Source organism: Triturus cristatus, chromosome 4_1, assembly GCF_964204655.1.
Source record: "Triturus cristatus chromosome 4_1, aTriCri1.1, whole genome shotgun sequence".
Classification (NCBI taxonomy): domain Eukaryota; kingdom Metazoa; phylum Chordata; class Amphibia; order Caudata; family Salamandridae; genus Triturus; species Triturus cristatus.
The window spans coordinates 293,692,664-293,700,252 of record NC_140585.1 but is presented as its reverse complement, the minus strand read 5'-3'; the positions used below and the strand labels follow the sequence as shown (position 1 = coordinate 293,700,252).

General features: G+C 47.8%; 2 non-coding genes across 2 annotated transcripts; both read right to left on the bottom strand.

Moving 5' to 3' along the window:
- Positions 1 to 1,742: 1,742 nt before the first annotated feature.
- Positions 1,743 to 2,042, bottom strand: LOC146854337 (signal recognition particle RNA). The gene has a single exon (XR_014959139.1).
- A 4,792-nt stretch (positions 2,043 to 6,834) lies between these two features.
- LOC146854336 (signal recognition particle RNA) lies at positions 6,835 to 7,134 on the bottom strand. The gene has a single exon (XR_014959164.1).
- Between the last annotated feature and the right edge of the window lie 455 nt (positions 7,135 to 7,589).

Genomic DNA, 7,589 nt, shown 5'->3' with positions numbered 1-7,589 from the left:
CAGGTAGGTGAAGGGCAGGGACCAATGGGCCCCTGTCCTGGGGTGGGTACACCCCCTATCCTGCCTCTCTCCTGTGGGAGGAGGGCAGTAGCCTAGTCCTTATTGGGCAGGGCTTTCCATCTTCAAGATGGCGAGAGCCCGGAGATGTGCTTCACCTCGCCTCCCCCACCTGAGGGGTGGGGTTGGCAGGCTGGCACATCCCCTGTCCTTATTTGGGGTTTCCGGCCAAGCTTCCCGCCAGAGTGGGGGGTTGCAGTGGGCTAGGGAAGCTCACAGAGGCGGCATGCCTTTGAAGCTTCCCCCTGCCCATCCTGGGGAAGGAGATTTAGCACCTCGCCCAGTATGTGCATTGTTGCAGGCCCAGGAGAGCAGGGGCTCTCCTACCCAGGGGTCCAGCAACATGTCTGCAGTGTGGCAGCCTGGGCAGTCTCAGAACAGACATGGGTTGTAGGCTAGGTTTTAGGGGGCATCTCTAAGATGCCCTCTGGGGGGCTTGGTACATTAAATCCCACACTGGCATCAGTGTGGGTTTAATGTGCTGAGAAGTTTGATACCAAACTTCTCAGTCTTCAGTGTTGCCATTATGGTGCTGGGAAGTTCGTGTTTGACGAGCTCTCAGCACCATGTACTCTTAAATGGCAGCACTGCACTTACAGTGCCCAGGAATGTACCTGGGTACTGTAGGGGCACAGTGCTCCTGCTCCTGTGCCCACACCATTGGTATAGGGCACCCAGCTAGAGGGGTGGCTGATGTATGCCATGGCAGTGTAGGTGGTGGGCATGGCACACAGGGATGTGTGCCATGTCGACTCTTTGTTTTGTCTTGTACCCAGACACCCAGCCTGCAAGGGCAGTGTGTGTGTGTGTAAGGGTACAGGGCCTCTAAGGGTGGCACAATGAGTGCTGCAGCCCTTAGAGGCCTTCCCTAGTCAGAAGGCCCTGGGTACCCAGGGTACCATTTACCAGGGGCTGACATGTGTCCAGGGTGTGCCAATTTGTGTTTTGTGTTTTTAGGGAAGGAACATAAGCCCTGGGCAGCTGATTGGCAGGAGTCCAGGGCTCACTCAGTCAAAGTACATTCAGCAATTCAGCAAAACGTGGGGGCATACCATGCAAGAAAGATGGCACTTTCTCACATGCAGCGCCTGTCAACCTTCTCCTTATGCTGAGATTTTTAAACAACATCAACATTTAAAAGTATTAAACCAGTAAGAGTTAGCTGGAGTAAGGCCAGAGGCTCCAACGTTTGGGAGTTGCACAGCCCTCAGTCTTTTCATGTTTCGCTCAAAGAGTGAAGGGCCCTGTAATTTCTCCTTCTCATTCACATATGAAAAGAATGAGGGCTAATCAAAAAATGAATTAGAGCTGGACGTAGAAATGCAGCAGAAGGGCCAGCAAGCGCATTTCTAAGTTGCTCTATGAAGGATGTTTTTGTACTTGACAGATCAGTTTAATCCTAGAGGTGCTCTAAAAGGAAGAATGCATTTGAGTCATCCTTGCTGAAAATCACACAGCCATTTATTCTAGGTTGCACTGAGTTTTCAGTCCTCTCCGCCTGCTAGCTTGTTGTTGCTATATGTCTCAATTCTGGAGAATTGTCTGCTATGCTGAAATGCGCGGCCCAGTTCAAATGTTCATCATATTTCCTGGAAAAATATCAAAAGGAAAACAAAGATTTGGTTTTGGGAAAATAATTTATTACACCTTGTAAAAATCAAAACTTTCACATTTGAGTCAAAAAAGAGAGGCTAGGTCTCACTATTTTGCTCAGGCTGTTTTACACGTACTGCTCACAGGTGCTGTCCTGCTACCAACGGGCATGGAAGCTTTGGCCTGCTCTGTTTCCAGCCTGGGTCGGTGCACCTCTCGTTACACAACCTGAAATTCTAGAGCTCCCTCTAGAACACCATATTGATGCCCAATGCAGCATGGACACCTGATCAACACAGCTGAGTGCAGCCCAGAACCCCTGAGCTCAAGCAATCCACAAGCCTCTGCCTCCCAAGTAACTAGGACAACAGGCACACGCCACCTTGCCCGGCAAACACTGCAGCTGTCCTAATGATGAAATGCATTCCATAAGTAAGGATAATGATAAAGTAAGGTGGAATGAATTGATGGTTTACCAACCATGTTTCAAGAAAATCAATTTCACTATCCTTCAAAGAAAGGAAAAAAATGTCTTATCAAGAAGCAGTGTGAATATGGGAAGGGCCTTTAAAAAAGATGTGGAGTTTCCTAAAGTAAAAAAGAGGGTTGAACTGATTGAAGGGAGAGAGGAAGTAGGGTCGGAAAGATTGTGACGGGGAAGTGAATACAACATAAATACTAGTATTTAGAGAGTGAGAGACAGGTAGAGGGACAGAAGGGAAAGGAGAGTGAGAGTGAGAGAGAAGAGCCAGGTTAGGGCTGAGTTTCTCTTTTTCTGCCAGTGACTCCCTGTAGAAGGTTGCCGGCACAATTTAGGCTGTCCTGTAGGCATCCCTTGTTATGCCGAGCCAGCCAATATTGAGAAAAATAGCATGGGTCACAATGATGGAACTCGTCTGCAACATCGGAAGTTTTAAAGTGGTATGGAGTGGGAGGGCTAGAAGAGTTACCATAAAGAATGAATACGCGTCATTCTGTTCTCTAGCCTCAACAGCTGCAAGAGAGGAACTCCTGCTGGCCAAGAAGACCAATGTCAGTTCAGCTTGAACAGGTGAAAGCATGCCTGATTCTGCAAAGGTATGAGATTACACTTTTGCGTCAGAGGTGGTCACGGGCTATTGCACATTAGGAAACCGTTTATTGAGGTGCAGTTGGATTACTCTATCTTCTACCACCTCAAAATCAGCTGCTCATGCAGTGTTCTATACCGATGAGCTATTTTGGTCCTCCCTGCCCCTTCCAGCTAGTGGGTCCCCTGACTAGGGAAAGTGATTCAAACACATTTGCATATCTTTTCATAGGAGACTTCTTGACTTATTTTATACTGTGCCAAATCAAGGTAGATTGAGTAATGATCTTGACAGACCTATATTGGAGAACTGCAGTGTGAGAAAGTGGCTCTGTATATACTGTTCCCAAATAGATACAGGGTGTACAGAGTCCACAGTCCCCAGAGGTTTGGCAGAGGCTATAGTTAGATATAACCTTACTCTCTAAAGTGGTAGCTTGGTCGAGCAGTAAGGCAGTATCAGAGGACAGTGTAAAGCATTTGTTGCACACACTCAGTCAGCAAATGGTCTCACACACTCAATAACTGAACTCTAGGCCAATGGTTTATCTACAAAAAATATATGCTTGTTTTATTTTAGAACCAACAATAGGTATTAAAATATACTTTCTCAGAATGAGATGCTTTATATAAATACTTTTGCAATATGCAATTGACTTTTGTAGAAAGTTAAAAGTGGTTGCAATAGGCAACAAAATTTTAAACACAATAATGCATTGAGCTCAATGGAAGTTTCAAGTTATTTGCAACAGATTACTTTTAGGATTACTTTTGGAGTTCCAGGACTGGATCCTAGATTCAGTCCTGGGTCAGTACTTGGAATCAAGTGATAAAAGTCGACTTAATTACTGTGATGATTTTTAGACAATATTTTGCTATTTTAAAAGTTGATAGAAAATATTTCATAGAAAACAGTCAATGATTCCCTATGGCAGAAAATTCAAGTTGCAGGTATAGTATGTTCTCGTTACTTTTGTAATCCAGTACTGGGTGCCTGGACTCAGTACTGGGACCTTTATCCAAAACAGGTAAGTAATTACGTTTTCAGAAATTATACTATTTTTAAAGAATATTCAAAGTTTGCAGAAATTGACACTTCGAAGAAATTTCACAGAAAAACAGACAATGATTTCCTATGGGAGAAAATTGGGTTACTGGTAAGTACAGTTGTAAGTATTTTTCAGAGTCAGTGCTGGGCACCAAGATCCAGCACTGGGAGCTCACGTAATAGCAGGTGAGTATTTTCGTTTTCGTTACTCGGCTGATTTTTGGTGAATATTTTAAGTTTTGAAAATTCCACACTTAGAAGAAATTTCAGGAAAAACCAGTCAATGTTACCCTATGGAGAAGATTGAGTTATCGGTTTAAAGGTAAGTACTCGACTGGCAGAGTTAAGGTTCTGGGCATAGACTCAGGCGTCTCCCAGGGTCAGGTAGGTACAGTTGGTTCACCCTCAGCGGCACAAGGGCGGCCGGGTGCAGAGAGAGTTAGGCCCAATGTTATCCTATGAGAGGTAGGGGGGCCTTGGTTGGTGGCTGCTGACTAGCAGGCCACGTGGCTGTGGGAGCTGGGCTCCTGGTCACTTACTCAGGGCAAGTGGGGAATTAGATAGATATAGAGGTTGCACTGCCAGGGCCACTCGGGCGGCTGGGTGCAGGGTGCTTTTGAGCATTCAGGCGCTCAATTGATTTGAATGGGAAATCTCTGGTTTAGAAAAAGACTGTAAGCTCGGGGACGAAGATTCTTCAGGTGCCACCACCACTTCGAGAGGTAAGTTGGGTAGTTGGAGGATAGGTAGGTACCCCGGTATTGGGCACAGGGGGCCGCGGGGCGCCGGGTGCAGGGGTACCTTTTGGTGTCGGGAAATCTTACCCTCTGTTGATCGCGGTTGGGGGAGGCACCTGGTTCTGAGGCTGCAGGCTTCTTCAGGAGTGTCGAGGGAGGTCCTTGGGTGCCGGACTCGGGGTCACAGTCGCCGTGGGGTCGTCCTTGTGGTCTTTGTTCACTCTGGCACATGCCAGGCTTGGTGGGTGCAGAGTGTGAAGGGTTCGTGGTTCCGGGCTGCTGCCAGGGATTAGAAGTAGATTTGAGTAGAGCCTCTACTCATGGGAGTCCCAGGGGTTTAGAGTCAAAAGGTAGCCAGGTCCTCCAGGGTTTGTGAGGTTGCTGGCCACAAGAGATGCCGGGTTGGAGCAGGAGCAGGTTCGAGGGTCGACAGGCCGGTAGGGCTGGGGCCAAAGCAGTTGGTGTCTTCCTCTTCTTAGCAGCTGCAGGGCAGGTCTTCTTTCTTCTAGCTCTTCTTCGGATTTCGGAATCTGGAATCTGGGGAAGGAAGGTTCAGGGTGCCCCTAAATACTAGATTTAGGGGCGTTACAGGTAGGTGAAGGGCAGGGACCAATGGGCCCCTGTCCTGGGGTGGGTACACCCCCTATCCTGCCTCTCTCCTGTGGGAGGAGGGCAGTAGCCTAGTCCTTATTGGGCAGGGCTTTCCATCTTCAAGATGGCGAGAGCCCGGAGATGTGCTTCACCTCGCCTCCCCCACCTGAGGGGTGGGGTTGGCAGGCTGGCACATCCCCTGTCCTTGTTTGGGGTTTCCGGCCAAGCTTCCCGCCAGAGTGGGGGGTTGCAGTGGCCTGGGGAAGCTCACAGAGGCGGCATGCCTTTGAAGCTTCCCCCTGCCCATCCTGGGGAAGGAGATTTAGCACCTCGCCCAGTATGTGCATTGTTGCAGGCCCAGGAGAGCAGGGGCTCTCCTACCCAGGGGTCCAGCAACATGTCTGCAGTGTGGCAGCCTGGGCAGTCTCAGAACAGACATGGGTTGTAGGCTAGGTTTTAGGGGGCATCTCTAAGATGCCCTCTGGGGGGCTTGGTACATTAAATCCCACACTGGCATCAGTGTGGGTTTAATGTGCTGAGAAGTTTGATACCAAACTTCTCAGTCTTCAGTGTTGCCATTATGGTGCTGGGAAGTTCGTGTTTGACGAGCTCTCAGCACCATGTACTCTTAAATGGCAGCACTGCACTTACAGTGCCCAGGAATGTACCTGGGTACTGTAGGGGCACAGTGCTCCTGCTCCTGTGCCCACACCATTGGTATAGGGCACCCAGCTAGAGGGGTGGCTGATGTATGCCATGGCAGTGTAGGTGGTGGGCATGGCACACAGGGATGTGTGCCATGTCGACTCTTTGTTTTGTCTTGTACCCAGACACCCAGCCTGCAAGGGCAGTGTGTGTGTGTGTAAGGGTACAGGGCCTCTAAGGGTGGCACAATGAGTGCTGCAGCCCTTAGAGGCCTTCCCTAGTCAGAAGGCCCTGGGTACCCAGGGTACCATTTACCAGGGGCTGACATGTGTCCAGGGTGTGCCAATTTGTGTTTTGTGTTTTTAGGGAAGGAACATAAGCCCTGGGCAGCTGATTGGCAGGAGTCCAGGGCTCACTCAGTCAAAGTACATTCAGCAATTCAGCAAAACGTGGGGGCATACCATGCAAGAAAGATGGCACTTTCTCACATGCAGCGCCTGTCAACCTTCTCCTTATGCTGAGATTTTTAAACAACATCAACATTTAAAAATATTAAACCAGTAAGAGTTAGCTGGAGTAAGGCCAGAGGCTCCAACGTTTGGGAGTTGCACAGCCCTCAGTCTTTTCATGTTTCGCTCAAAGAGTGAAGGGCCCTGTAATTTCTCCTTCTCATTCACATATGAAAAGAATGAGGGCTAATCAAAAAATGAATTAGAGCTGGACGTAGAAATGCAGCAGAAGGGCCAGCAAGCGCATTTCTAAGTTGCTCTATGAAGGATGTTTTTGTAATTGACAGATCAGTTTAATCCTAGAGGTGCTCTAAAAGGAAGAATGCATTTGAGTCATCCTTGCTGAAAATCACACAGCCATTTATTCTAGGTTGCACTGAGTTTTCAGTCCTCTCCGCCTGCTAGCTTGTTGTTGCTATATGTCTCAATTCTGGAGAATTGTCTGCTATGCTGAAATGCGCGGCCCAGTTCAAATGTTCATCATATTTCCTGGAAAAATATCAAAAGGAAAACAAAGATTTGGTTTTGGGAAAATAATTTATTACACCTTGTAAAAATCAAAACTTTCACATTTGAGTCAAAAAAGAGAGGCTAGGTCTCACTATTTTGCTCAGGCTGTTTTACACGTACTGCTCACAGGTGCTGTCCTGCTACCAACGGGCATGGAAGCTTTGGCCTGCTCTGTTTCCAGCCTGGGTCGGTGCACCTCTCATTACACAACCTGAAATTCTAGAGCTCCCTCTAGAACACCATATTGATGCCCAATGCAGCATGGACACCTGATCAACACAGCTGAGTGCAGCCCAGAACCCCTGAGCTCAAGCAATCCACAAGCCTCTGCCTCCCAAGTAACTAGGACAACAGGCACACGCCACCTTGCCCGGCAAACACTGCAGCTGTCCTAATGATGAAATGCATTCCATAAGTAAGGATAATGATAAAGTAAGGTGGAATGAATTGATGGTTTACCAACCATGTTTCAAGAAAATCAATTTCACTATCCTTCAAAGAAAGGAAAAAAATGTCTTATCAAGAAGCAGTGTGAATATGGGAAGGGCCTTTAAAAAAGATGTGGAGTTTCCTAAAGTAAAAAAGAGGGTTGAACTGATTGAAGGGAGAGAGGAAGTAGGGTCGGAAAGATTGTGACGGGGAAGTGAATACAACATAAATACTAGTATTTAGAGAGTGAGAGACAGGTAGAGGGACAGAAGGGAAAGGAGAGTGAGAGTGAGAGAGAAGAGCCAGGTTAGGGCTGAGTTTCTCTTTATCTGCCAGTGACTCCCTGTAGAAGCTTGCCGGCACAATTTAGGCTGTCCTGTAGGCATCCCTTGTTATGCCGA